The sequence below is a fragment of the Oryctolagus cuniculus genome, chromosome 20, assembly GCF_964237555.1.
Source record: "Oryctolagus cuniculus chromosome 20, mOryCun1.1, whole genome shotgun sequence".
Lineage (NCBI taxonomy): Eukaryota > Metazoa > Chordata > Mammalia > Lagomorpha > Leporidae > Oryctolagus > Oryctolagus cuniculus.
Window position 1 is genome coordinate 46,380,758 of NC_091451.1, and position 6,701 is coordinate 46,387,458.

A 6,701-nucleotide genomic window follows, 5' to 3' on the forward strand; every position below is an offset into this window, starting at 1 on the left:
CTGCGCCAGCACCGTCCATCGCCAGGCTCAGAAGCTGCCACCCAGGCGGTACCAAGGCCACCTGTCCACCGTGGGTTGGGACAGGTGCAGCTGGCGGTGGCCCAAGCATAACAGCCTCCCAGGCTGGCTGGCCCAGGCCCACTCACTTCCGGTCAGCCTCCTGAGCCGCTCAAAACCTGGCCTTGGGTGCCGCCTGGTGGCCAGACCTGGGAGTACACAGCAGGCAGGTGTAGGTGTCCGGGAATGCCAAAAGGAGCCCCGAGCAGGTCAGGACTGCCTGGGGTTCCCCCTCCCAACCAGGCCCCACCTGCTGTGGGACAGGACAGATGGATGCAGAACCTTGAGCCTTGGGGAGGAGCCTCTGGTGCAGGACGTGGTGACCCCAGTGCCCAAGGCCTCGTGGGGTCCTGTCCCACGGAACCCCCTGACCACATCTTTGCACCTGCTGTTGGCTCCACCCACCTGCACACACTCCCCTCGCCCGTGTGTGGCCCTTGCCCACAGCCACCCCGGCTGTTGGTCCTGGGATGGCTGGTCAGGATCAACGGCTGTGGGATGCCCTTTCCTGGCAGGGCGGAACCCAGGGCCCCAGGGGAAGTGAGGCCCATGCACCTGGGCTGAGGGCCAGTCTGCAGGGGGCGCAAGGCCAGACTTCATCCCAGAGAAGCTGGGCGTGACGCTGTGCCAGCCCTGTGGCCATGGCTGGTCTCTGGGCCCTGAAACTCCTTGCACCTCTGAAAACCTCTTCAGCGAGGCCCAGGGGTTCCGCCACACGCATCTCCTGTGGCCGGAACCTGAGAGGCCCCCAGGCCCCTGCTGCCCTCGCTGACCCCCAAATCCTCTCCACTCTTCCTGCCCCCTTCCCTGGCTCTCCTGCCCAGCCCCATTCTCCCAGCGAGGGGGCCACTGCTGCCACCAGGGTGAGCACTCGGCATAGTGCCCAGTCCTAAGATGCCCACAAAGTCCCACGGGTCACCCAGGGCCACCGTTCTCCTGGCCCGACCCGGCAGGTGGGGCTCTTGCTGCAGGCCCCAGCTCAGTTAAAGACGGCAGCCTCGGGGGCCCTTCCTGCGCCCCAGGTAGGCAGCTGCTCATGGCTGAGCGGCTCAGACCCACACCTGGCAGGGACCCGTGGGGGGGATCCCGCCCCCAGCCCCCCAGCCGGCTCCTGCAGTGACCGAAACCCAGGCACTCCGGCGCGGGTGCAGCGTCTCACTGGCGTCCTCAGCGCTGTGCACACGCCTGCCCTGCAGTGTGAACATGAGACGCGGGGTTTAACGTCTGCCTGTCGGGGAGCCAAGTCCCAGTGGGTCTGTAACAGTGTCTGAGGCGTGTGGCCCAGGCGTCAGGGGCTGGGGCAGCGGCTGGGGCAGAGGCGGGTGCTGCGCAGGCTGCCGCAGCTGGGCTCGGCGGCTGGGCTGTGGCTCTCACAGCCCCTGGGCTCCTCGCCCTCCTCCAGTCAGCGCTGGGCCAGGCACACCATGAACGAGCAGGTCTTCCCCCGGGCGGCCATCAGGTGGCCCTGAGTCCATGTGCACCTGTGACCAGGCACCAGGTCTTCATGGAAGAGGGGCCTTGGGGATCCTGGCCAGACCGCCATGGCTCTTATGCCCACAAGTAGGCACGGAGCCCTCTCCTCCCAGCCCAGGAGTGACGGCACTGTCCCTGCTTGGGCTGCAGTGCTGAGCCCTTGCTGCCAGCCATGACACCTGCTGGCACTTCCTCCCCCAGGCCTGGCTGGGGGGGACGAAGTCCCAGAGGCCACAGTGTGCACCTGCAGCCTGCTTTTCTTCTCACCTGGCCGGGCACACCCCTCCCCCATGCTGCTGCTCCCTGGGGAAGGGACTGGGCACACGCTGAGCCAGGGACAAAGCACGGAGCAGCTGTGTGGGAATGGCGGGCAAGGGGCAAACTGGGGGCCTTGGGGCAGGTGTCCCAATATCTGGTGCACCTGACCCCCAGTCCAACCGCCCACCAGCACCAACCCCGCCTTGCAAATAGGAAACCGAGAACCATGGCGACGAAATGCAGTTGTCAGGTCCCAGGTCGGTGGCAGCAGGGCGAGCCGGCATGGGGTGGACCTCGCCAGCTACCGGCCTTGTCTGAATAGGGCAGCCTGGCCCAGTGAAAGTCCACGGGGAGACGGGGCTCTCTATCTTGCCCCTCCCCCTGGGGCCTGGACAGCCTGTGCAGCTCTGAGCACATCTCGGGGAGGGTCGGCCACAGCTGGGCAGGGCCCGGAAGCTGGACGCTGCCCACCACATCCCGTGCAAGCCTCATCAGCAAAGTGGCGTGGGCCACGTGTGGGGGCGAGACAGGCAGATGAGGTGCCCAAACTCATCCTCTCGTTCAGCTACACAAGTGCCCCCCGACCCCCGTCCTCCACAGCCAAAGCCAAGGGCTGCCAGGAGTCAGGGACCGGAGCGGAGGGAGGGCCCCAGCACAGGCCCGACCACCCTTCCTGGAGGCTGCTGACCCGAGCCTCGGGGCTGGCAGCCACCACCTCTCGCCACGCCAACGCCCTGCTCTCGGTTCCAGCTCTCAGCAGTCATCAGACCCAGGACAGCCAGGGGCAAGGTGAGTGCCCCGAGCCCTTGAGGACCAGTCCAGGGACCAAGGCGTGGGGTCTGTGTATGCGAGGGTGGGGGGCGGGGGAGGGCTGGCTGCAGGACCTGGATGGGGTCCTCGAGGGCCACCACGGGGGCAGAGGTCACAGCAGCACCCGGTGCCCAGCGCTGGCCCTGGGTGTCCTCGGTGCCCCTCCCCGGCCGCCCCACCACACTCCAGCTGTCCTCCCCGCCCCTACCAGAAGCCCCGTTCTCTGCCAGGGCAGCGAGCAGGCGGCTGCTCGGATTCCAATCCGCCCTGAAGGAACCCATCTGGGGGAACCCGCGGAGGGAAGCTGACTCTGCTTTCAGATGAGGAAGTGCTAAAGAATTAGTAACAGCAGGGGCCGGTGCCGTGGCGCACTTGGTCAATCCTCCGCCTGCGGCGCCGGCATCCCATATGGGTGCCAGGTTCTAGTGCCGGTTTCCCCTCTTCCAGGCCAGCTCTCTGCTGTGGCCCGGGAGTGCAGTGGAGGATGGCCCAAGTGCTTGGGCCCTGCACCCCATGGGAGACCAGGAGAAGCACCTGGCTCCTGGCTTCGGATCAGCGCAGCGCCGGCCGTAGCAGCCATTTGGAGAGTGAACCAGCGGATGGAAGACCTTTCTCTCTGTTTCTCTGTCTATAACTCAAATAAAAAAGAATTAGTAATAATAACAAAGGGACAGCACTTCCTGAGGGCGTGTGTGCACCGGCCACGCCCTCACCCACTTTTCAGAATAAACTGATTCAGGGAGCTGGGCAGTTCTTCCAGCTTTTTTTTAATAATTAAATTTTTTTTTATTTTTCAAAATTTTTTTCAAAGATTTATTTATTTATTTGAAAGTCAGAGTTACACAGAGAGAAGAGAGGCAGAGAGAGGAGAAAGAGAGAAAGAGAGAGAGAGAGAGAGAGAGAGTGAGTCTTCCATCCGCTGGTTCACTCCCCAAATGGCCGCAATGGCCGGAGTTGGACTGATCTGAAGCCAGGAGCCAGGAGCTTCTTCCGGGTCTCCCACCTGGGTGCAGGGTCCTTGGGCCATCCTCCCACTGCCCTCCCGGGCCACAGCAGAGAGCTGGATGGGAAGAGGAGCAGCCGGGACTGGAACTGGGATGCTGGCAGCGCAGGCGCTGGCCCCCCAGCTTTTGCTTTTAAATCTTCAGTTTTATTTATTTTCACTTGAAAGCAGAGACAGAGATCTTCCACTGCTCCACTCCCCCAAATGCCTGCCTACAGCTGGGGCTGCGTCAGACTGTAGCCAGTGGCCAGGGACTCCATCCAGTCCCCTGTGGGTGGCACCTGCACCTGCTGCCTCCCAGGTGGGCACTGGCAGGAAGCTGGGCACAGAGGCCGGGACTCAAACCCAGGACTGCAGTCTGGGACTCGGGCATCCTGAGTGACATCTCAAAGGCTGTGCCAAATGCCCCCCCCCCCAGCTGTGAAAGTGGCAAAAGTGACTTGAACCCAAGTGGCCTGGCCTGCCTGGGCTCCTGCTGCACAGCCAGTGTGCTCACGGGGGTGGGGGGCTTCTGTGAACCCTGCGGCCCAGGCAGCCACACGCGGATGCAGGAGGCTCTCTGGGGGGGCCCGCGCCCCGCGTCTGCACATGCTGAGCCCTACCCGCCACGTGGCCGTGCAGGCCTCTGGGGAGGTGATCCCGTCTCAGAACCACCTCTCAAGTCGACTCAACACCAGCACCTGCCCGGGCCTCACCGCGCCCCTGCCACACCTGCAGAGGCTCGGCAGGGGGTGGGGGGGCGACCAGGGTCAGCTCACTGCAGCGCAAACAGGACGGCCCGGCATGTGTGGACCAGCGAGCAGGGGCTCAGCCTCCCTGGGTGCTGTCCTCCGTCCCCGCCCCCCCAGCCCAGCCCCGCCCCGCCCAGGCTTCCCCACCCCCTCCTGCCTTAAGCACGCAGAGGGGGGCTTCTTGGTCTAAGGAACCCAAGGTCGTGTGCTCACCTCTGAGTGCAGAGGACTTACTGAAGGTGCCAAGGTCTTCCCAAGTAACCTTTTCTTTGAGAGGCGGACAAATGAGGTTCCAACTGCTGGTTCCCCCCAAAATACAGCCAGCTCAGTCTAGGTCTCCCGCATGGTGGCAGGGACCCAAGGGACCGACTGCCTCCCAGGTGCACAGTAGCAGGAAGCTGGAGTCAGGGTCCGGAGCTGAGAACAAGTCCAGGGGCTCTGATGTGGAACACAGGCATTGCTAGCGTTAAGCCAAACACCTATACTCCGCAGTGTCCTGTTCATGAGGTGTTGGAAAGACAGTGAGACACCTTCCATCCTCTGGTTCTTTCCCCCGATGGCCACAATGGCTAGGGTCAGTGCAGGCCAAAGCCGGGAGCCTGGAACTCCATCAGCGTCTCCCACGTGGGTGGCAGGCCCCGAGCGCTGCACCGCCCTCCGCAGGGAGCTGGGTTGGAGTGGAGCAGCCGGGACTCCACCCGGCACTCACGGGTGCTGCTGTCAGGCGGCGGCTTAACTCCCTGCACGGCGCCAGCCCCTCCAGAGTATTCTTTCCAACCCACTCTCGGCTGGCTAAGCCCGCACGGCTAGAGAGGCTGTCTCTGCTGCATCACGGGCTCACGTGGGAGCTGGAAGCAGGCAGACGACAGAGGTACCCGCAGGAAGAGGCCGGGACAGAGGTACCCGCAGGAAGAGGCCGGGACAGAAAAAAGTTGGTGCCACCACGGAACGGACTGAGCGTCAGCAAACGGCTGACGGGAGTGGACCTGGCCGCGCAGGCACCAGAGCTGGAGCGAGGCTGCCGGGCCCAGGCGGGGCTGACCCCGAGCCCTCCTCAGGGCTCTGCAAGAGGCGGGGCCCAGGCACCGCGACCGACCGCACTCGGTAACTCTAGACTCCTCTCCCAGAAGTTTCCAGAACCATGTCCCAGAGTTTCTTCCTCTTTCTATAAAAAGGTCAATTTCTGTGTCAGACCACAGCCCCGCCCCCAGCTGTTGGCAAGGGGACAGAGACCCACTCACTGCCACCAGCTGCAGCAAGGAGCCCACCCGCCACGCTCCGCCGGCCTGGCACTACAGGGACCCTCCCACGTCACACACGTCAGGTGACGACGGGCGGGGCCAGAGGGAACACACCAGACTCAGCCTCTCTCCACTACAAACATGAAGCCGAGATTTATTGCGTGGATCACCAAGGGCGCTAATCGGTACCAACGGTCCCGTGGTTAACAGGGGCGGGGACCCAGCGCACCGCGATCGGCCACTCCTCCCCAGGGAAAACACCGGCGTGGTACAAGCTTTGCAGACAAAATGAACACAGACCCCCGAAACCAGATAAAAACCAGCGACGTAAAACAAGCGCGAAAAGCTAACACACCCCGGGCGTACAGGCGTCGGCTCGGGCACACGGCGGCTCCCACGGGCTCGGGCGCCACAGGCCCCGTGCGTGAGGGCTGGTTGTGGGCAGCAGCCGTGGCACAGACAGGCTCGGAAGGGACGCAGTCCGTGCTGGACGGCCACTCAGGGCCGACGCGGACCGCTCCAGTGCGCCGGCCGCACGGCCGCAGAAACCAGACGTCAGCTGTCAGAGCGTCGGGCGCTGAGGGGAGAGGCTGACGCTAACGTGCCCACAGCGCCGGGCCAGATGAGCACTCCAGGGACTGCGCTGAGCACCGGCAGGCGCCAGGGCTCCAGCCCCAGCACACAGGGTCTGCGTGTGCAGCAGGAGGGGCCGCACCTCTGGGGCCGACCTCAGCTCCTCGCAGGCACTTAAGCCTATTCCTCTACCTCTCACCTCCTGCCCGGCTGCCGACTCGGGGCACCGTGCCCTCGTCAGGGCCGCTCCGGGAAAGGCACTGCCAGGGCACGGGCACACGCGGTCCTCGGGAAGTGCGGACAGGGCCGCCCTGCCGCGTGCCGGGCGCAGCCTCTCCCTGCCGGCGGTGGGCTCGGAGCGGCCCCGGGCAGCAGACGCCGCCTCCTGTGACCGGCCCGGGGTTCTCATCCTCCTGGCACCGGGCCCTCGGGTGCAGATCCACAGCAAACCCAGCCGAGGGCGTCTGACAGCCGGCGCTCCGCTCCCCTCTCCGAGGCTGCTGGGTGTCTTCATGATCACGCGGCACACAGAGGGTTAACTTCTCAGAGACAGAG